At 34.7% G+C, this 24,641-nt stretch overlaps 1 protein-coding gene across 1 annotated transcript in view; it reads left to right on the plus strand.

Moving 5' to 3' along the window:
• Nucleotides 1–24,641, plus strand: part of LOC124642952 — a 75,282-nt gene that overhangs the window by 467 nt on the left and 50,174 nt on the right. The window lies entirely within an intron of this gene.

Here is a 24,641-nt window from a genome sequence, read left to right on the forward strand (position 1 = left end):
AACTTGGAATAATAATTCAATGACCTTTGCCTTTGGAGATTTAGCAGTAAAAAATACGCATTTTATTTATGGTCAATTTGGCGAAAGAAATCTTATTTTGAACTTGGAGGAGAAACAAAAATATGAATGTTAATTTGGTTACAGTTCTCAAGTTACTGTTAAACGTTCATTGAATATGTATGACTGAGTTTAATGCTTAACGTGACTTAATTGCGAAATATTCAACAAGAAGTTAGTGAACAAACTGGTTTGTAATATACCTTTTATGGGCACATACCTACCTACAGAGCGAAGTGTTCAAATAACATTCAAGTTTTTAAGTGTCATATTTTACAATGATTTACAGTTTAAGCTTTATTAGTGACAGGTTAAATAGACCGTGGAACAGGTTTTAATATTGGTCAGAGAGTAAAAAAACCGGCCAAGTGCGAGTCGGACTCGTGCACGAAGGGTTCCGTAAATTACAGTTAAATCAACCTATCTCAAAAACTATAAGAGATACTTTGATCAAACCAAAAATCGTTGAAAGAGTTAATTAGCATGCATCACCTCTATTTTTTTTAGAATTTTATACCCCGTAGTTATAAAAATAGAGGGGGGGGGGACATACTTTTTACGACTTTGAGAGCTGATATCTCAAAAACCGTTCACTTTAAGAAAAATGTTTTTTAGAAAACTTTATATCATTTTAAAAGACCTTTCCATTGATACCCCACACGGGTATGTACATCGAAAAAAAAAATTTCATCCCTCAGTTACATGTATGGGGGGCCCCACCCCCAATTCTTTTTTTTACTATTTAGTGTCATATTTTTGTAGCGGTTCATACAACACATATTCCCATCAAATTTCATCACTGTAGTACTTATAGTTTCCGAGTAAATCGGCTGTGACAGACGGACAGACGGACAGACGGACAGACGGACATGACGAAACTATAAGGGTTCCGTTTTTGCCATTTTGGCTACGGAACCCTAAAAATCGCCTAAATGAACGGTATGCGCACTAACTTTAGTCGAAATGTGTGTAAAAAATTCTAACAGCAAGCAGAATCTACGATGACATTTTTCAATGTTATTTGCCTTCATAATAGACCATTAATATAAACTTTCCTATCAGTTGTAATTAAGATTTTTGTAAGGGAGATCCCTGCCCCTAAAACTAAGATGACCCACTGACCCCCCCAATGTCTTATCATCTTCATCTCCCGAACCTTTTCCCAACTATGTTGGGATTAACTTCCAGTTTAACCGGATGCAGCTGTGCACCAGTGTTTTACAAGAAACGACTGCCCTATCTGACCTCCATAACCTATTTACCCGGGCAACCCAATACCCCTTGGTTAGACTGGTGTCAGACTTACTGGCTTCTGACTACCCGTAACGACTGCCAAGCATATTCAATGACATCCGGGAAGTTCAGTTAACGTTTATGTTCTGATATTTGACTTCTCACGCTATCCTCCAGCTTTAATTCCAGTCTTCCAGACCATGGTAATACAGCAGTTCCTGCCACTGGTTGATAGGCACCTAACTTATGTAGGCACCTATTCTCTATGTTTTTGTAATGTTAAGTGGTACCACCTACCTACCTATTAAATTTTTATTTATAAAGTTAAATGGACAGGTGTATAATCACGTCACCTTATGGTTGTTTTTCTATGTGAACAAGATTATAAAAGCCTGCCTAGGTAGGTACCTATATTGTAACATCTGTGAAGTTATAAAAACCCCACTTTTTACCCAGTCACCTTCAAGAATTAGGTTTCCAAGCCATTCGTAGGAACTAGTGGGACCAAAACTTCGAAGGAACTTGTTTACCTCTTGCCTTTCAATAAATTTTATTCATACCTAGGTTAATAGGTACCTATAGGATATTTTTCATATTTTCAAATAATAGAAAAAATCCATGACCATCAGAAAAGACAGGTAGTACAGCATCATATTTGACACGTTAAAATTTACGTTCGGTTTTCACGCATGACGAAGTAGCGAAACTTGTCGACATCAATATTATTTTATTAAACTGCTACCCAAAAGCCGTGAAAAATCCGCCCCTAAGACGACCCACTGACCGATATAGTTAAACAGATAATATAACTAGGTACCTATATTTATTATTAAGATAAGATATTGTAAAAAGTTAATTATAATACATTCCACATTGGTACCTAAGAATAAACGAACATTAATTAATAGTACATAACCGGCAATTTTAACTTATAAAAAAACTTTCGCTGGCAAAGGAAACTAATTACTAATTAGTTTAACAACAATACCTATTAATTATCGATGCGCATAGAACCTGTATGCTCGTCGCGTATCACATGTCGGCATAATAAGCACTTTCACGATTTTCACGTGCTCATAGACAACGCATCAATCATTATCATTATTCGCTTTGTTTCTCTGCTTTGGTTGCAAGATTTTACGCTGTGGCGAATAATAAAAATCTTTTTTTATACCTATCATTCTCGTTAGTTCTAGGCGTCAAAGTTCAATTCAACATAAGTTTAGAACTCACCACAGGAATATTTAACAAGAAAATTCTTAAATTTTACTTAAAGAAATATCGCAAATTAGACTTAGCTTAACTTAAAGTATGTGTAAAGGCTCGACAAATCAAAATCATTACTGCATCTATCTATCTATTATTGGATAATATATTACTTTATATATTACTGGATCTATCTTTGACTCACTTTTATCTGCCGTTGTGACAAAGGCTTATATTTGCCATTCCACCAAAAAGCAAAAGTACTTTTCCATTCAAAGCACCAGTTGAGATAATGGTACTGTCAAATTAATCCCTTTATCGCCAAACTTCTTCCATTGATGTCAATTATTTCCTTCACGACTGTGCCTTTCGCGAGATCTCGGACATTCCAAATCCCTTAGAGAACAAATTAACTCCTTACCCACCTATCTAATGAGCTAAGATGTCTATCTTAATTACTCTATCTGCATAACCCAATTTGGATGTTTATTCTAACCTTGTACTTACATACTTAAGACTTTCTGTTATCAAGCCACTGAAGCCCTCAAGTGACCTACTATGCTCAATCTTGCTTGCCATACGGGTGCACGCAACATGCATTCAAGCGTAATATCTTTGGCTTTCAATCTATAACTGTACTATTATAGACTGCTTATGTTGTTTTTTGTTTGTATTGAGAAAAGTGTGCCAGTTTGCTAAATTCTAAAGTAGAAGAGAACATGAGAGTATTTTTGCTGCTTTTCATCTCCTCGCGAGCGTAAACCAAAAAGTAGGTAGGTACCTACTTCATTTTTTTGACTAAAGGACAATGCTCATGAAGTATGAGAAAAAAACCCAGGCCCGGCGCAAAAGAAATGTAACTCAAAATATAGGTAAAAATAAGTAATTAAATATTACATAGGGGGCATTATCGAAATCAGTGGCTATATGCGTGAAATTGCTATTCGAATTTTAACATCTGCGGTACATTGCTACTCAAGATTTTAGAGGTAACATAATGTATTAGTAAAAGGAACAGCAAACAGATACAGTTGTGGTTTAAGAGCAACATAATGACATGTTTATAGCAACTTCTCCACTATTCTACCTACTTTTACAAAATAATAGGATGATAGAACTAAAACAGGATATGAATGCACTTTTCATTTTAATATCTAATAACGCTTAAAAGTCATCGATTCTTTATTTCTAACACGACGAGATCCAAAAATGTTGCGGGATGCGCGAACTGTTCCTCATGTCTAGCCCACCCTAAGTAATGTAAAACGCTCATGACGCGATGACGTGGGCGCTGCAGCCTGTATTTCGGTATTGATTTATCTTTTTGGAGAAGCTTATTAACTACTTGCCATATTACTTGTTTGTTGTTTCAGATAGCACTTTGATTAAACTATAAGCCCCAGCTGCTCATGTTACCCCTTTAAAAAATCAAATAGCAATTTCATACATTTAGCCATTGATTTCGATGATGCCTCCTATGCAGTATTTCATTACTTATTATTACCTATAATTTGAGTTACTTTTCGTTTGCGCCGGGCTTGGGTTTTTTTTGAGCATTGTCCTTTTCGTGTTCATATTATACTGTTACAGCCTTTATCGTCCCACTCCTGAGGGGCACAGGCCTCCTCTCACACGGAGAAGGATTGAGCGTTAACCATATTACGAAAGTTGCTAAAACACGCTGACATAGTTATTTTGGGGAGCTCTTCAGTTGTTTTGGATTGTAAAAATGGACATGAACCTTTCTGTAATATTTTGCGTTGAACAGCTTTAACCCCAAAATGAAGTAAGTATCAGAGTAGTCTAAAACAAACATGTTACCTATTCATTTATCTGTTTACAATCTATAGTCACAACTACAAACAATCACCGTTGAGTAGGGATTAAATTCCACTTGTAACGTAAAGGAAAAAGCCTGAACAATACAGCGTAGGCTGCCTAGTGCTTGCTGACCATTAGTTACAAAACATACCATTAAACCCAAGGCTGTGTCGTTGTTATGATCGTTTGTCTATGATTAGATTAATGTTTTTGTTCTTGGAGGATCAAATTGGACTTGATTTAAGTAATGGGCTACACACTGGTGAGTTTGTGATCTCATTATTCTTCTCGTGAAAGATTTATTGGCCGTGGGATCTTTGCATACCCATTTCGAAGAGCAGGATATTTACAAGAACTAAAAATCCGTTATATACCTTCAGAAATAATAAATAAACCACCAATAGAGGTGTGTCCGGTAATCGTCAAAAAGTGGAAAAGATTTTCACATGACTAACTCAGGGGACTGTTTAGGTAATTGCTAGAGGCAAAACAATTACAAGGTGTGCAAAAATTTATTTGTTTATTTAACCATTTATGTACACAGTGAATACACCAAAGAAGTAGAGGCAACGTAAAATAGTTAGAATATACAAGCTGTTGATTTGCATCCGTGCCATAGTCAAGGACGTAAATATGCTAATGATTCTCGACCCAAATCAACGAAAAAATGGGTAGGTAATTTTTTCATGTTTTTTTCTTATTTACGTATATCCGTCAGTGTAACCCAGCCGTACTTTAATTCGGCGCGTGTGTTACTAGCCTTACTACCGCGCTGCGCACTCACACAAACGCAAACGATACATGCACAAAGCATACGCAACGATCGTTCAATAAAAATCGTAGATCATCCAGCCTACCCAAATTCACCCAATCACAGTGCGAGTACTCCCACACACTCGCCTCGCCGCTCCCCGCGTGCCCTTGAAGCCGGAACAAACAAGCGCCGACGGCAAGCAGTGTGTTTGATGTCGCCGCCGCTGCTGCGTACGTGCGCTTTGAATTCCGCGACGTGTAGGTACAAAGTGCGAGATGACGGAAAACTACACGAACACGAGTTGGTGGCGATGGTCCGCCTGTATGCCATCAGTGACAACAGTGTACTAACAGCCATCCATCCTCCGAGCCTTTTCCCAATCATGTTGGGGTCGGCTTCCAGTCTAACCGGATTCAGCTGAGTACCAGTGCTTTACAAGAAGCGACTGCCTATCTGACCTCCTCAACCCAGTTACCCGGGCAACCCGATACCCCTTGGTTAGACTGGTGTCAGACTTACTGGCTTCTGACTACCCGTTACGACTGCCAAGGATGTGCAATGACAGCCGTACATACCTATGTTCCGGGAAATGTTTACCGACCGGGAACCCTCATCACGGAGGGTCATGCTGGTCATGTGACAGACTTATGTGCTAGGACCGTTAACTTAGTGCTTTCGACACATTAAAAACGAATGTGATAGTGTTATGTTAGCTGAAGGACAACCACCTACTTCGTCGTGCTCGATTGTGCCAAGAGTGTGAAGGTGACAGCTTTGAACAGTACCTCCGGGTAACTAAACTAGGTAATTTATTTATTTGTACATTTTGTAAATACGTAGTCAGCTTAATCAATTTTATTAGTGTAAATAAGTTGATTTCTTAACCACGCCAATAATACCTACGAGCCGAAAGAATCACCTCGTGCCTACACTTAACTAACACATCTTTCAGTAATTTAATCGAAAAGTAAAAACAAAATTACTACGAAATCTTTACGCTGAATGTTAAAGCAAACCGAAAATGTTATCAATCAGCTGTTAACAGGTCAGTGAACTTTCCTTTAGCGCACTAGTATTACGTCATTAATAAGATTTCCGTGTTCCAAGGTCCTAAGACCGTTAAGAAGGAAGCAAAATTTCTAATTATTAACCAATTTAATTCAAAAATAAAAACTAAATCACTGCGAAAACTTTATGCTGAAAGATAAAGCAAAACGAACATTTTATCAATCAGCTGTTAACATGTTAGTGAACTTTCTTTCGCGCACTAGTATTGCTTATTACTGTAGTTAATAAGATATCTGTGTTAAATTTATGCTCAAAAATTAGTAAGTAAAGTAAATCGAAGTTAATGACAATAATGAAGGTGATTTTCGAAACTTTAGGTAAAATGATTGCTATCGCGTATCACTCGGTCTCGCTCGCTCGCGCGCTCGCGCTGTCATGTCGTAGATAAGACACTCACACATCGACACTCACGCACACACGTAGACATTAGTTTTCTCTGTCTACGCACACATAGCTGCCATCACGCACACACTGTGGCCGCGGGGCAATTCTGTTATGATTTGTGTTTAACCGTGGGCTAAATTCTGAAATACCATGAAATTACAACATCAAAAAAAGCAGCGCATATTAGCTTTTTCCCACCTACCGTAATTCAAATCGATTATTTACGTATTTAATTTTAACCTCCTTGACTATGGCACGGATGCAGATCAACAGCTTGTATGTAGAGATGTAGACAGACTGTGTCGTGTGTGTGTGTGTGTGTGAAAATATGTTTCAGCAGTTATTAATATTTTATCATCGAATTCATCTGAGAAGTACCTCATGTACATCATCAAAATTAAGTACATACCTACATCGCAGTCAGATTACAAGCGACAATAGGTATTTAGCGTACCTCACCGCGTATTAACATTCTTGAGATAAGACAAGAAAACCGACCCTGTAGATTTAATCTGTACGATTACAATCTGTGTGAAAGAAATAGTATAATTTGGTCTTATTTAGTTTTCCACGAACAAAGACGAGATTTTCTGTCTGTTCTTAGTCATTCATTCAAAGGTCTTCTTTGGTCGTGAAAAGTATGCCAATGATAGCACACTGTTCCTATTTATGATCTTCATATTATTACGTCTTCCTGTATAGTAATCCTTATTTGATATCGGCAATAAAATACTTAGGTATTTGAAGCAATCTCTCACCACCTGCTCTACTAAAATTTATCTCACCCCGATAAAAAAATCTTCATAAGTCCGTAAAATTTTTATTCCTACTGCATTATCCACCTTTTTTTTAACGACGTCAAAAATCATCAAATGACCCCTCCCGCTGTGGGTTAGCAGCGGTGAGGGAGTGTCAGACTCTTACTGACTAAAAACCGTCGTGTTCCGTCGTAGGCCTTTTATGTTCAGGGCCGCGGTAACACTTTCGAACAATCCCGCAGCCATATTCATACACCTGGCTCTGCAATCCGTTGTGTTTACAACCCGTCTGACCTTTTTGAAGGACACTGCCAATGAGGTCAGTGTATGTCCTTAAGTCCCCTCACCCTAACGATGTTTTCGTTTGCATCCGTCTTGTATTTACTTTGACTAATCGCCTTGGATTTATCCTCTTCATCGAATATGATTAAAAACATATTTTATTACAATCTTAATATTCTTTGTCAGATTTTGGCAAGAAGATAAAGTATCTAGGACAGGTACATTTGCAATGGGTCTTTTCTTTACTGGATGGTAAATGGGATTTGAACGGGTCTTTTGAAACTTTGAAATACAATGGAATGATGGAATGTTCTAGACAAAGATTTTTGTGGCTCTAGATGTCCAAAATCAACTTCTATCTTTATAATGCGGTACTCTAGATATAATAGTTTCTAGTGTTAGCAAATGAGGAAGTTGTAGTAATTACATTTATCTTGATTAGTGGCTATCTTGATGTAATCCTGAATGAAATAATTCAAGTTGCATCATCACCCTTGGTTTTCCTCTCACAATATCCTTGTGTCAATCTTTAAAATAAATCTTGGGGCCTCCCAGACCATACGAAGTAGGTGCAAAGGTGACCGATCCTGCGGTTTCTAGAGGTATTTCTCAGTAAATTAGTGACGATATACAAAGGTGCCATTCACAAATGAGATTTCAATCAAACAGGTTATTATTGTGTGGAAACTGATTACTGGTTGCTAGGCAAAACATCAATTTTAGTCTATTAAATATTCATTTTCAAATTCCAAGCGTGTCAGTCTCTTGGGAACCATTCAAATACGTTCATACGGAGAAGACTTGAGTACCTAGACTTAATTTAATATTTTTATTTGTATATGAATTAAAAACTGCATAATCTTGTATTGAATTTATAAATTCATCCTCAATTTAATCAATCACAGTCATTTACAAGAACCTTAAACAAAAAGAAGAAAATTAATTTCGCATACAAATTATCACGTTGACCTTGTAAACACAGATGCTTGAGGGGTCAAACAAACTTACGAATATCATATATCAAGGCAGATTTAATCTTTTAAGTTATAAGTTGTAGAACTGGAGAATCTAGTTTATTAGGTTTATTAAAATACATAGTTATACAAAGCACTACGCAATTTCTGTCAGTTGTTTCTAAATGTGATCGGTATTTTTGGCGGTGAATGACAACCTCAGTCAAAATTGCAAAACAAAAAAAAACATGAAAATTGTTGATGTAGGACAATTAAAGTGTACTAGGCCATTGCTCAAGTTCCTAACTAAGTTACCCGGTTTTCCCAGTTGACAATACCGTGCTTATCTTTCTGTATTTACAGGCACGATAAGATGTCCAAATACACGTAACGTAACAATTGTAAAATATGTACTACACGAAGAAACCAGATTTCAGATGATTATTTAGGTAAATTGTATAAACGAAAAATGTATTTTAAATGGCCCTAAAAGAAACGCAGTCCTTTTTCCTAAAAATAATTATTGGCCCACTTATAAACAAGCCTATAAAGTCAAAGAGTAAAATATTGACTAGTTGGATATACTACTTAAGTTCTTTCTTATCTATGCAAAACGAATCAACGAAAAAATATCATTGAGAAATTTTTTGCATTAAATTAAGATTAGATTTAATGTTAGACAACAATCATTTGAATAGTATACTATCATTTTTGTTTCTTATCTTTATTAGCCTTTAAAAACCTTTCAAAAATGTAATCACAAAAGGTGAATAATCTGATATATTTCTTCAAGTATTTAACAATTGCCAGATTACGTTTCGAAAGTCGTAAATAGTAGTCTATCGATTACCTAAGTAGTTCTATTAAAATATAATAGTAAGCAGATTTTTTAGAACTTGTATTAAAAAAGCATGATTGCTGTATTTTTGCAAAAGTTATCGTTAATGTTTTAGCTGCAACGTAGCTCCAAAACTAGATTAAAATAAGCTTTGCATCAACGAATATCTTCTTTTATTATTTATCATTTCAATTATCATCAATTCAATTCAATTCACATTTTGGGTGTAATTTAACTTCCAAATATAGGCACAAACAAACCAATAATAAATCACAATATTTTTATTGCGAAACTAATCACCATAAAGTATGCTATGTATGTATGTCATCAGGTAACGCTGTCTATGGTCCACAACAAGTCACAAGCCATTGGTCGCCATGACAGATCACGCTTATAATTATTTTGAAATCTAGCAAAACTGGTATGGTCACTTGTCACTATTTCATGTTTTTAGATAGTAAATCTTTGATCTTGTAGTAGCTGGAGTTTAAAGGATATGAGATTTTTTACTGATGTGGTAATGACCAGTCATTAGCTGTCCTTCTTAGAAAGACGAACCTTTTTATGTTGTATTAAAGTCCTGTGATTTATCGTAAGGAATATGTATTTTATGGGATAAGAAATAGCTCTTTGGCATAATAATTATGTCATTAAAACTGCTTTGGTTGAAAAAAAATATGAATTTGTATGTGAGAGAAATATGAAAATTCAAGAAAGTAGTAAATACGGTGTTTATCTGTTCATGGAATTAGCCTTGTAACTTAAACCTGCATAAAATGTTCTTCCGCATTTGTGGCGATACTAAAATGAACGTCAGCCGCACCCTAAAGGTTCAACCCCACCCCGTTTCCATTTTCTTGAAAGGAAGATTATTCCTTCCAATATTCTTACAATATACCTAAACTATATTTGTAACTTACCATCACTATCACTATATAATGAAAGGTAAAATTTTTTTTTGGACACTTACCTATTGGCTAGCATCCATTTATTCTCAGCAGGATGAAAGCAAGTTTTTTTTTTTTCAAGTTATTATGAATAATTTAAAAATTAATAAACACCGATGGCTGAAAGATAATTAACTCATATTGCCGGAAATTACAAAACTGCATTTGGCAGAGAAAAATGCAGTTTTCACGCATTCTAGTTTGGTTACTTTCCGGAAGATGCATTGGTAAGTATGTAGGTACTTTTTTAGGTAGGTGCATACCACGTAGTTAATTTTAGTTCAATACGTTCTCATTTACATAGGAGTTACTGCTAATTTGGTAATGTTTGGATGTGCCCTCAAAGTGAGTGCACTTTAGTGCAGGTTTTTGGTTCAGGGTTATTTCAGGAGTGCCACAGGGCACAATACTTGACCCATTTAGAACACCTTTAGAACTTCGTTTCTTCAACTTTGTATAATTAATTTTCTTCTTCTTCTGTTCATTTATTTCTTGTGGTATGGGTCGCCGTTATCTTGTTTGTCCAGTATCAATGTTTCTAAAACAAAATAAAGTTATTAAATAAGAAACTGTAAAAAAGAAAGATTTTGATTACACCGTACATAAATGTTTACGTTTTGAGGTTTCACGCGAAGACAGGTTTTGTAGTGGACATGAAACTTTCATAAACTTGTTTTATACGCTGTCTTCTTACATGGCAACGAAAATACATATTTAAACTGTAGGTACTTGACACGTAGGTAATAGGTAGAATATTTACTCACGCTTTTCATGTCCTTTCTGACAAATTAAGAATGATTGATCATTGGAAAAACTATACAGAAAAGGGTGAAATATATTGGGATTGAAATTTGGATGGATTCTATGACGATTCTCACATATGTAAACATTGTAAAAAATCACGATTTTTAGGTAGCAATATAATAGAGAGGTTTTTTTATTATTTTTTGTTGGTATACCAAAGGCTCCGAAACTACTGTAAAGAGTTGAAAAATCATTTCTCTGTTGGGAAGACAGACTATCTCCGTATAACATAGGCTATATTTTGTCCGGGTGCGGGAAGAAGTTCTCCCGGGACGCGGGCAAAACGGCGGGAGACAGCTAGTTGTACATATTCAGCCATAAAAACCCCGTTCACATGCGTAAAGAAAGCGGTTTTGTAACGTTTAATTGCCAAAATAAACAGTCTCTTTTATGTAATTTATCCAAGGGAGAAACGTGTGTGCTTTCTCATAATATGAGTGTGATAATATTAATGACATTACATTGCATAATTTGAAATTACATGAACTTTTATATTTTGCCATATACAAAGGAACTGGTTTGATCTCTTGTGACCAAATTAATCTTACAGAGAACACATTGTTCAAATGCTAGTAGGTAACTAAAAATCAAATGAAATTATTTGTATGAAATATCTGGCTGAATAAATGATTAGTGAAGTTCTTCAAAAAATCGATTGAAGGCACAGTCAAGAATAATAACTTCTAAGACATTGTTACATTTTCTAAGTCTTATTCTTGTTTTGCAATTTGTTAGTCAACCTATTTGGTCTGTACCTACGTTAATAGAGATGACCACCAGTCGATATTCTGTAGCTGAAGTATCGATAAAACCACAAACTCTTCTCAAACCAGTCAAGCACCTCTCGGGATCCACCTTTTGACCTTCCAAAGCAATAATTCATATAATTTCGTGTACACATGCATATGAGAGCTAAATAATAGTTCATACTTTCTCAAAAGGTTACGACATACCATGCTATGATGTAAACAGGTGAAGACTTACCGAAAGGCTCGTAACTGACAGTTAGTTGACGGTGAAAGTGAAAATTATATGAGAACTTTGTGTACTGGGAATCTGGGTCTTTGTTTGATTGGAACGGGAACTGGGTAACTAGGCTCGGAATAAGAGCTTTGCTTGCCCGAAGTTGGCTTTTAGTAACTATGATAGTCCAAATGAATGAAGACACTCATTACGCATGCGTGAGATCAGATTAGCAAAGATTAATGAGAAGTATTGTAAACTATTAATATAGGCGTTGGTAGCGGAAGCTGTAATCCAGGTCTTAAAAGCTGGCTATACCTCATTCTGAAAGAGTTGTACGAACTTATTTATTTTGATATCTTTACTAAAATATTTCAAAAAAACTAAAAGGTGTAATGATAATATATTGTTATATAAAATGTTCGAAAATTATACAGACCCATCATCTGCTGACTACACCACACAGTTGTAGACAATTAAAAATAATGACAACTCAATTTTTTTACGAACCTCTCTCAGTTTTTACATTTTACAGCCAGTAATGATCGAAGCTGCATTTAGCACCACAAAAAAGGTTTTAATACCCGAATTAAATGCTATTAACTATCCAATTTATACGACCAGTTGACTATTTACAATGCTGTCTACTGCGAGTACTTCGAAGGGAATATAACTTGCAAAAACAGCGTGTTTTATGAATAATTGAAAGGAGAATTAAATCGAAGTGCACACGATACCAAATGATTATGGAGGAGCGATGTTTATGGATCCAAGTGTAAAGTTACTGGCCTCAATTCAGTGTTAGATTCATGTTTTTTTAATACACTATGTAATTTAATATAAGTGTTTGATATTGGTACTTTCACAGGCCTCGTTTTAACAACAAGAAAGTTAGAGATGTGGATCACCGGCAATCGACGAACCGACACATAAGTATGATACTACATATATTTATTCGTACATACATAAGTTATTAACAACATAAAAATTGTGACTTCGTCCCTCTTTCTCAAATTTTTAACAATATCCTTCACATGAGAAGAGGTCAATTTTAATTACTGCAGTTATCGATACTCTTCAACATAAAAACAAACAAACTGGATATTCAAAAATAGAAGTACATACTAAAAAGGCTACAAATTACAGCCCAAATACCAAACAGAAAGGTGCTTATCCCCAAATGTCCTCGGAACGACAATAAAATACCGTAATGTCCAATACCGTAAGATGGCCGCGCCAAAAAAGTTAAATTTAACGTCGATAGCCATCCTTGAGAAAAAAGATACAACTATAAATAAAATAATATCGCCTCTACAATAAACTAAAGGCGGCCATTCATAACAAAGTTTCAGCCTTTCACCAACTTCTTTTTGTGCGTAAAAAAATAGTAAACAGTTGATTCTTAAAAAGAACTGTGTATGGCAAAACATCTGCCTGATAACGTATCACAACATACAATAAACATGGTATGTATTGTCATATAGGAGTGACAAATGATTCTTTGATTTACAATTCCAACCTTAGTTCAATATATATATCGTATTATGTAGAAAGGACAAGCCTTCTGTGGTTACCTTTTCCTTTTTCTGACCAGAACATGTTGCCGTATTGGGATACGTCCTAGCTATTCCATCTGGCCAGTACTACAGTTATATTGTAGCTGCTTGCAATCACTAAAAACTTTTTTCTAGTTTTATATTGCAAACTCATTTGTAAAGATCAAGCAAAATCGCCATTTAAGTAAATCTGTTTGGGTCTAATTTGTGTTTTATGCCCTGAATGAATAAATTACTTACCTTATTTTAAATAATTTATCAATAAAGAAATATATTTTAATTTCAGAACTAGTGTGTGAACCTTAGAATAGCAAAAAAAAGTTGATATTTAACCTAATTTTATAGCATTTTTGTCTGAAATAATCCAATGACTTAGCAAAACATTGTAGGAAGGAACCGTTAGTTTAATACAGAGATAAAAGGTCTCAGCCAAAGCTACTGTCCAGCTACAGTCCCAACAATGTATACGCATACCATTCACTACAGAAGAACAAAACAAAAAACAAGTGCACGCTTGTTTTACTGCAACTGTTTACAAACACTAGATATAAACGTAATCTTATTCCGCCGTAAGTCAGAGATAACTTGTCGATATCGGTTCCGTGTCGCGTCACTATTCCGATTGTTTGGGTGACGTGGGAATTTTGTGATTATTGTTATCAAGGAAAAAAATGATGATTTGTAAGCGTTTGAAACTTAGAATCATGGTTCAATTTCAAGCTGCTACATTTCTTAGTGTTAAGAAATATATATTTTTTAAAAGAGATTGATAGATACAACATGTTGAATTGACTTACTATTCTCTACAATCCTCAAAATTTTTCTAGCATGAAGGATTTCTCTCGAAGTACAAGTTTTCAGAGATATAGTAAGTGATTGTACTTATTGACTACAGTCCAATATTATTGACAAAGGGTTCGCAAAAAAAATCGGATTAAGAACAAAAAAAAACAATTGACTGCGTCTTTGCCAAACAAATTAATCGTTAAAAATCTTGAAGGTAACAAACAAATTATTCATACTTACCTAAGTTTAAGGCGGCCAACTTTCCGAAAACTGAATGCGGGACTTAACCTTTCGTGAAAAGAAATTCATCAGATCATTGAAAAATGATCGGACGGAACTGATAAAATAAAAACCGTAAAGGCGCGTACGCACGTACGAACACGAACATAGCGAACACAAACACCAGACCCGAACATTTGGTTCGTACGTATGGACGGCATATTCGAACACGAACGCAAACATAGTTCGAGTCGAGTTCGTGAACAACAGTCGTGAACTCTATCTTAGTAGCCATGACGGCGCCGTTGAAAATTTTCTTCGTCGGCCATGACTAGGAAACTTAGGGATGTTTTTAATAATAAACATAGCACGCGAATAACCTTGACGGCTACTCGTCGAGAACTGAGGTACGGGTAGGCCCTCTGCCGCGCCCGCACCCCGCCCAGATCTAGGTATACGAACAGTTATGTTGCGTAACATTTATTAAATCTCTTCGAACACCGTCCATATAGAACACACTACAAGGATCGCCGCGAACATGTTTGACGAACAGAGTGTTCGATGTTCGATAGTGGTACGCACGTGCGAACCAAGTTGTTGCATATCATGTAACGCAACAAATTTGTTCGTACGTGCGTACGCGGCTTAAGCAAAAAGCTATAATTTAATCTATCAATATCGTGTCACAGCATGCACTAATGTCTTATTTTCAAAATCATTAGGCCTCACGAGTTCAGTAGAAATAAAGAGAACGAGATTATATTATAGGTAATCTGTGTTCCTGCACTGTTGAGCGTGCGCGCAGGTGGGTGTTGTGTAGAAGCGTGGTAGAAAAATAGGGATGCGGGACATGCGGGACGCATACAACGTTTTGCGGGACTATTTTACTAATAATTTCAAAACGGGATTTCGTCAAGCATTGCGGGACGGTCCCGCAGAATGCGGGACGGTTGGCCGCCTTGCCTAAGTTCCCACAGTCAAAGAATGCAGAATGACGTAATTTAGTCTAGAAGCTTCCTTTATCGTGCCCTTGATTATGTCAGTACCTACCATAAGAGTAGCTGCACACTACAGAGTAAACAATCGGCTGATAGTTGGCCCCATTTTTGAAAAAAAAAACATCCATATAATATTTTTTAAGACAATCGTGATATCAATCAAAGTTTTTGTCATAGTCAAAGTTAATCATTGTTATGTGTGTACTATCATTCACTTCCATATTGATTTATGAGTCCGAACAAAATGTCGGCCAACTAAAAGTTTGCAGTGTCCAAACTTGATAAACATGCACTCAAAAACCTTGGTCGGACATTTTTTTTTCGGTTATGAAGTTCGAAATTTGAAATTGAAGCACGTCAACAATGTTGCCAACAAAAACAAAAGCCCGCCTAATTGTTTTGGGAGTGGGAACGGGGAAAAAACTCCTTCGGCATTCGAAGGACGGTGACGTCATCGATACAGGTACTTCAAGTTATTGTAGTGGGGTAAGCGAGCATTGGCGTCGAAACGTGATTTGTTATTTATTTTGTTGTTATAGCAAAAAAACATCGTAAATTGTGATTGTATATTATTTGGTTTTTACGTTATTTTTTGCGTTAAAATTTATATTTTTCTCTTCATAATAAACATACAAAAAAAAAACGTAAATTCCTACCAATTACAGAATTTGTTCAGTTCAATCAAACTATAGTAATGTTTAACTATAAATATAAGTGTGTAAATACTTAACTAACTCGTCGATAGTCATTAAATATCGCATATTTCATTAGTGAATGGAACACTTGTACATGTGTTTATCGTTACAAACGTGAACAATCAGTTTTCAAAGGCAAGGTTACGGAAGACAAACAGGTGCTCTGTTACTATAAAATACATGTATTTATTATAATGATAAAACAAATAAATGGTCCACAGTTGGAGATTAAATAAACTTGTAAATGACGCATGGTTTCTAGTATTAAATCCTTTACAAACATACAAAATTAACTTCTGCTCTGCCAAGTGTTAAATTAAAAAAATATTGAAAGAAAATCGATACTAGATAGTTTTGTTCTGCTGTAGAAATCAAGTGAAGCCGCATGCAATAGTAAGTTGTTTATTATACTTAATACGAGTCATAAAAATATTTTACCTACGTGCCTTATCGCGGAAAAAAAACAGGTTTCGTCGGAAAATATTTATGAATCTTACCAACAAACAAGTTAATATTAATAAAGAATGTGGATAAATATTTATAAAATTATTATTGGTTTTATAAAAAGCAAGGCAGTCAACGAAAATACAAAGTGGTTCCACTATTTCGCCAGCAAAGATTTCTTTTTTATTTTACACAAGAAAACATGTTTTATTGAAATACTCGGTAAAAAAAATATACTCGAAATTGACGTCATCACTCAGAGTAATTTAGGTTATCGCTATTACAATCATATCAATTATGTATCTAATATCAAATATGTAGATACTAATTATATGTTTTTCGTATGACGTTGCGAAATAGCGCAATAAAGTATTTGCATAGTTTTGATAAACGTGTTGCTGTATGATTTATAAAGTATGTGATTTTTTCACGGCCGTTATGTGCGAGATTGTGCAAGTACTTAAGAAATGAATGCTATTTACTTATCATCACGATTGGAATCAAATCGAAACTAGTTTTTTTTTTAAAACATTGTCTTGTTTCTGTTTCTACATAAAATATAGGTTATACACTGAGTGACAATCTTGCTTTTTAGTTGCATGGAGTGTCTTGCCGGTTCTTCTCCATAGGACCTAGCTATTGACGTTTCTTAACCTGTAATAGGTAGAATATATGAAATAAAAACATTTCAAACATTGACAGATAATAATTTTATTAAATAAATAAATATTTTATTTATCCTTGTAACAATAAAAAGAAACATGCATGTTATTGGCGTAGAAAATTATATTTTTTAATAAATTAACAATTAGATTGGAGGTTTTTTTTTAATGTACAATTACATATCTACTTAAAACGAATTTCTCAAATAAAACCGCATTCACAAAACCGTCCTTCACTTTACCGACTTATGCAGTGGCCAATTCACAGCAGGAGTACTGCAGACAAGCTATGTGGGTCACTCGTGGAATGCTACCCGGCCAGCCGCTCCCACCTGCGAGCCGGTGCGTACGAGATGAGCGCTGGCAACACTGTCCTATTCTAATTTTGAATTTTATTTTTGTTGTTTTTTTATGTTGTTGGATTAACGCGCGTAATTGATTTTGTGTACTTTTTTAAAAGACATGAATTTAAAAAATAATAATTTACTGCGTTGTTTGCTATTTTAATATTTTTCTGTATAAAACAGCAACCACAAATACTTCGAAGAGTGGTTATAGGTAATTATAAATTAATAATTAATCAAAGGAGATATCAAAATATCTAAGCCAACAAAAAAAAAGTACAAGTACTTTTTTCTTAAGACAGAGTCTTCATAAACTACAGACGAAGGACAAAACATCTTATTTAGAAATCTGCGACTTTTCAATTCGAATGTTTACAAATACATTTAGCACTAACAAACGAACCATCTTTATGAACACTTGACATTTACTGTTTCAATATTATGAAAACGTTCGTAGGCGAAATAGTGTTAAATAGTCAGCCATCACTATGGCTAGCAAGAAAAGGAAACAATTACCGTCTTACCACAAAAACTTTTAACGTCAGTTTAAGACTTGTCTAAAAAAATGTCAAATTATGACGTTGACATAAGGTTCATTTTGGAGACACATTTTTTTTAGACAAGTGTAAAACAGTTGTTAAAGTTTTTGTAGTAAGGCCATTAATATTTACTTGAAATGATTTTTTACATAGTCATCCTTACTCTTTGCTTAAATGTATTATTAATGCGAAAGTAACTCTGAATTCCATTTTTCTGTGCGGCTTTCACACCAAAATTAAGGAACCGATTTAAACAAAATTAGATACACGGGTAGCCTAGCGTCTGAGAAATAACATGCATAGGCTACTTTTTGTCCGTATGCGGGGAGTATTTCCCTTTGGACGCGGGGAATGGATAAATCCGCGGGCACACAGATACAACAATATATCAATAGCAACCTCATCCTCTTTATACACCACGAAAAAGGTTTAATAGCATACGTGACAATAGTGTCGTCATCTTGAAGATTAGATAGAACAAATATTTTCCAAGACACTGCGGCTATTAATGGCGTATATTATCGTTGACAATAAGTTTTATCAGTTACTTCTTATCTGATAGTGGGAGTATGAATATGCTAAACTTAAAAATGTTCTGATTCATTTTTCTAAGAAATAAAAACGAATTGTGCCTTAGAAGATAGAATTAAGTGGTAACGTTGTGAAAAATGAGCTCTTTTTTAATCTGTGGTAGATAATTGTTAAAGAACGTTTTGATTTTCTTAATTCTCACATCTGAAAGCAGCTGATATGTCACTTAATTTACTATCTGGGTAATTAATTAATTATACCGCAGTAATATGACATGAATCGCTTTTATTTAAAACAAAGTCATCAATTTTTATCAGTCACAGCTATATCAGTAACTTAAAAAAAAATACTTGCACCAAAGACAAACTAGCAACCAATTCATACTCTATCCACGTTATTCGCACATCGAATTAACCCCAAAAAGAGTATGTACCTATCTCACTTACATAACACAATGTATTACAGAAGTGCACAAACGTGTTAAGAATTTAGAACAAAAGCGTTTCAATTTCACATAGTTCGTGAGGAATCTTATATTGCAGACATGTTTGTTTTGAGAGTTACTGGCAGCCGTTGTCACCTTGACCTGAAGATGTCATAGCATACACGAGGTATCTTAAAGACTTTATAACTTGATATGATGGAAATAAAATGACAAACAATCTCTAAAGTTTTGTTTTGTTTGTGGGAACTACTTCTCGTACCGGGATAAAAATCCTATGTGCCCCGGAGGTGTTTAGCTTTGAACAGTGAAAGTAACAGTGAAATATTTCAAATCTGTTCGGTACTATTGAAGTCTTTGGGGTACAAACAAACAACAAAAAATCTGCATAATATTCATTTAGAATAGGCCTTTGAATGCTCATATGAAAAAGTCTGACATTAGGAGGCGGGTTGTTCGTCATCTCGACACACTTAACTCACCACGAATGTGTGCAGTTGGTGAAAAAAAAAATGAACTCTTCCCCATATCTTGATATTATCATATTATTCAAAGACATAAATGACGTTAAGTAATTGATGCGCGCTCATATATTTTACTGCCCCCAAATTCTGCATACCTAGGTGTGATAAAACAAAGTGCCTACAACTACATGGAATATTAATAACTTCTAGTGTCGTAACTTACAACAACTTATACTAACGGCCATCCCAATATTCAAACTATCCATAGACTTATTTACTAGACATTAGGTACAGCGTGGTAATGCTGCCAGCCTTTTAGGCACGCTCCCAGTCGACAGCGATAAGGAGCAATTTTTCGACGCTTTTTAGGGTTTCGTACCCAAAGGGTAAAACGGGACCCTATTGTTTTGGCTCCTCTGTCCGTCCGTCCGTCTGTTACCAGGCTGTATCTCATGAACCGTGATAGTTAGAGAGTTGAAATTTTCACAGATGATGTAGGTATTTCTGTTGCCGCTATAACAACAAATACTGAAAACTAGAATAAAATAAATATTTCGGGGGGCTCCCAAACAACAAATGTGATTTTTTTGCTCATTTTTGCTCGATATCCATAAATATAGAATATTAGTTTGGATGGTACTGAAACCTACGTCCGCGAGTCCGACTCGCACTTGGCCGGTTTTTTTTAATAAACTTGTACATACACACAATTCATGTCAAATGCCTATCTGTGGTAAACAAAACTACTGGTAGATCGAATATTGGAAGCGGCTGTAAGTAAGTATACTTTGTATTCAGGACGCGTGCAATACATTCGACGCACTGCCTTGTAAGGCGTTGGACATTTTGTTTGTGTCTAGATTGTAGATACTTACAAGTAAATGTCTATGGTGTTATGTTACTAGCTGTTGAGCGGGAACTTCTTGTATACTGATAAAATATAATCTGTGGTAATAAGGAATGCAGCGTTGTAATGAAGAAAGAGTTTTTGATATAGGAACAGTAGATTTTGATTAAATTCGTAACAAACGCACATACATCCACACTTATAATTTTTTATAAGTTTTGTATTAGTACTATAGTTCGGCCATTCAGAGAATGCGTTCCTGACACGTCGCGATTGAACTGACGACGTAACTTTGCAATGGCGTTGCAGTTACGATAAAAATATTTTTGCTGGTTGTTTACCGTTTTAACAATTGAGGAGCATTAAAACAACATTATTATATCAATAATCAATGAATGTTATTACGTCGTCAGTTCAATCGCGACGTGTCAGGAACGCATTCTCTGAATGGCCGAACTATAGCAGCACTAACAACGGTTAAGAGAGAAAACATTATTTTGTGATGAATGATTCTGAAATAAAGGAAATGGTACGACCGTACCATTTGTAATGGTACATTAAGTATTGTTTTTAAACCAATTAAATTGACGCACGTATTATATTTAAATCCTTAAGCGATGAACTGCAAGCAAGGTACTTAACAACGTCGTAAGAGAATGTTTCAACTGGGATCATTTCTATAATTCTCACGTAAATCAAAACAGTTCGATTTCTTGAAGCCTCATAAATCCTTTTTAATCTTTTGCTGCAAGAAACATCATTCAATCGTTAGTCAGACTAACTCGCATACTGCAAACTTTTAGTCGGCCGATAGTTTGTATGAAGATGAATTATAGTAAGCACATTACAAAGATTAGGTATGTAGCCGCTATCAGACCGCCTGGAAACTTTGATTAGAATCAAGATTATCTTTGAAAAAAAAAGCCAGCCATATTGTCAACCGTCGGCCGACTATTTAGTTTTCAGTGTGCAGGACTAATATCGGAATAATTTTATGAAATCGTTACGTGTATCTTCAGTTTTATTACGAGATGTCACGCCATCTTGAATAAGCTTCATATTGAACATCGTTTTGAGCTAAAATCTTGCTAAGTTCATGCAATATATTTTATTTAAGTATCAACACTTTCTCCTTTATAAAATGAAATAAAATAACATGCGATGTATTGAGTTCTCGATCAGCGATAACGTTCATTTCAGCTGGTTTTATTTTTATTTATTTTTTATTTTCAGTATTGCAAAGTTATTTAGTACTTTTTTTGTAAATAAGTTGTGATTTTTTTATTAAATGATGTTGTCATTGTAAATTAGTGTTTTATGTTTGTGATTTATTGGTGAAAGGTGATTTTACTTTCTTGATTTTTATTTGCAATATAATCATGATAAAATGTTTTACGGGATAGGTAAAGAAATTGAAATGGACTCTAAATGCGTGATGATTGTAAATTCTTTATAGAGTTTAATTTCCTACTAATGCCAATTATACAAACCAAAGAAATTACCTACAGGAAGTAAAAAGTACTTATGTTGTAAATATACGTATAATAAATCGAATAAAATGTTATCGTCAATAAAGCAATTTCCTATTTAGTTTAAATAATAATTTACGCGAAATAGGAAATGACAAATTTATTTTTAAACTTTTGAAAATCGAACGCAAGGATAAGGCCGTTGTCAAAGATTAGAGAGACATTACCATAAATGCTTCCTGATACAAATTGTAGCGATTTATTTCGTGCGTTCACAATAAAATTCAAAACCTTGTAACGGACAAAAAGATGGTCGTTGTGTTTTTGCGCACTATTCATAGTTTTTGCGCTAGAATAATGTTATTTGTTCACATAGTATTCGATACTTATGTTTATCGAAATAATGGAAATAAGATGTCTGATACGCAGTTGTAGCATTTTGAGTATTTTTTTCAGGAACATGGGTTTCTGTCATGGATGGATCTTAGTGTCCAGGGAATAGCAAGATATTCGCCCCATTTTATCTTTAATAATGTAAATATCTACGGAAAAATTTGCATCTTTAAAGATTGTGCCCGTGGAAACGTTTTCGATAGCGCGGAGCGCCCAATATTTTTGGGAATCCACCAAGAGCAGATGGAAACGTAGAAAAACCGGTGGTGATTTGACCCGCGTACCATGGGAAGGGAACTGATTCGCGCTCCAAATAAAAAGTAGCCTTTAGCTTTTCTCGATAAATGGGCTAACTAACATTGAATCATTTCTCAAAACGGACTAAAAATTCCTGATTGAGAGTTCACCATACTCAAGCAAACAGATTTTACCTTAATAATATTAGTGGATAAATATGGCGACAGAATACTTTAACAGCCTGCATTTATTTAAATAAAATATTCTCACATAGGCACATAAAGTCATCTTGGCCACCGGACGTTCAGTAGTTGATTTGAATACAATCCTTGTTTACTGTCCCACGAAATGGAACTCATTGGAGATTTAACGTTACGTTTCTAGACGGAAATTATATAATCCTCCTTATTTTGATTGTTGTTATAGATAGTATACGCATTATGTTGTTCTAATTAACGTTTTAGATCGTATTCAGGGAAATAAATATGTTTTACAGGAAATTAAATCATCATCTGCCAAACCTTTTCTCATGTATGTTGGGTCGGCTTTTACCCGGACAAACCGATAACCCTTGGTAAAATTGGTAGTCAGATTTGTTGGGGTCTGTCTACCCATAACGATTTGTCGACCAGATGAAGCTTAGGTACTAATATTTGAAGAACAAATATGAAGCTTTTCGTACAAGAAAACAGCAAAAGAGAGAAGACAAACAGCCTTATAGTTAACTGCTAAGTAGTGACTGTTTGTTAACGGGAAGGTCGTGAATCGTGACAAACCAACATGTTTTGCATATTTTCTACTAAACGGACCACTAACAGTTTCTCACAATGGTAATGAAACATGTAGGTTGTAGTTAAACTGATTTCATTCAGTGAACGGATCTTTGAATGAAATCAAATTTGGGTTGAAAAAAAAGGAGGTTCATTTGAACTTTGTCATGGCACGTACAGTATACAACTTTCTTTAATTCAATTAACATTGAATTGAAGAATCCTTATGACTTATTTTAAAATTATAGAAATTGTTCTAGAATAATTCACTGTTATGTTTTTGAAAAGTATTTTCAGTGCTGTTTTATCTTTTCAGCCATAACACTAGTAAGAGTTTTGGAGGTGCTGTCGAAAAGTTCTTATTTGATAAGACAATGTTTGACATGAGTACCAAACTTGAAAATTGGCCAGTGAACTAAGTGTACAGTTTATTTCTATGAAAAGTTTATACTTTCTGATAAGTAAGTAATAGGTATTTCTTTGGCAATGTAACTTAGTAACCCAGTACAAGTTACACATAATTTCGATATACTACAACATACAATTATTGATTTCGAAAGTCAATAAAATAATAAACGTGTTTCTGGTTACCATTTCATCAAAAGTTTATGCAAGAAATTATTTTATTTCAATTAGTGATATTAATATCGTATGAGTAATTACTAACTACGTGAGTATAAGTGGTTCAATAAAGTGTAAAAGTAATTTAAGCAATTAACGCTTTTAACAGCCAGTTTCTTCATCAAAAGTTAAAGCCAAATTAAAAGTCAAAGTAATGACTAAAGTTAAAGTAACGGTTAAATTCAATTTTTCTATGAATTTTGCTGTCACTTTAGCCTTGAAAAAACAAATTTGACCGTTACTTTAACTTTAGACATTACTTTAACTTTAACTTTTGATGAAAAAACTGGCCGTAAGTTTTATATTGAAAACTACATTACATAATTTTATGATATATTTCCTGTCATTTCCTGTCAACATGACCTTATTTGTATGTATGTATTTATTTATTTATTATATTTTATGTTTTATTTATAGGTATATATTTTATGTTATGTAGTTTCATCTTTGTTTTGTTTAATGTTGTGCACTTTAAATTTTCTCTTCCCTATCGCATCTCTCTATCGCTCTAAGGTTTGCTGTTAGAGAACCCAGTTCTGGGTTAAGCTCGCCTTTG

Source organism: Helicoverpa zea, chromosome 26 (assembly GCF_022581195.2).
Source record: "Helicoverpa zea isolate HzStark_Cry1AcR chromosome 26, ilHelZeax1.1, whole genome shotgun sequence".
Taxonomy (NCBI): domain Eukaryota; kingdom Metazoa; phylum Arthropoda; class Insecta; order Lepidoptera; family Noctuidae; genus Helicoverpa; species Helicoverpa zea.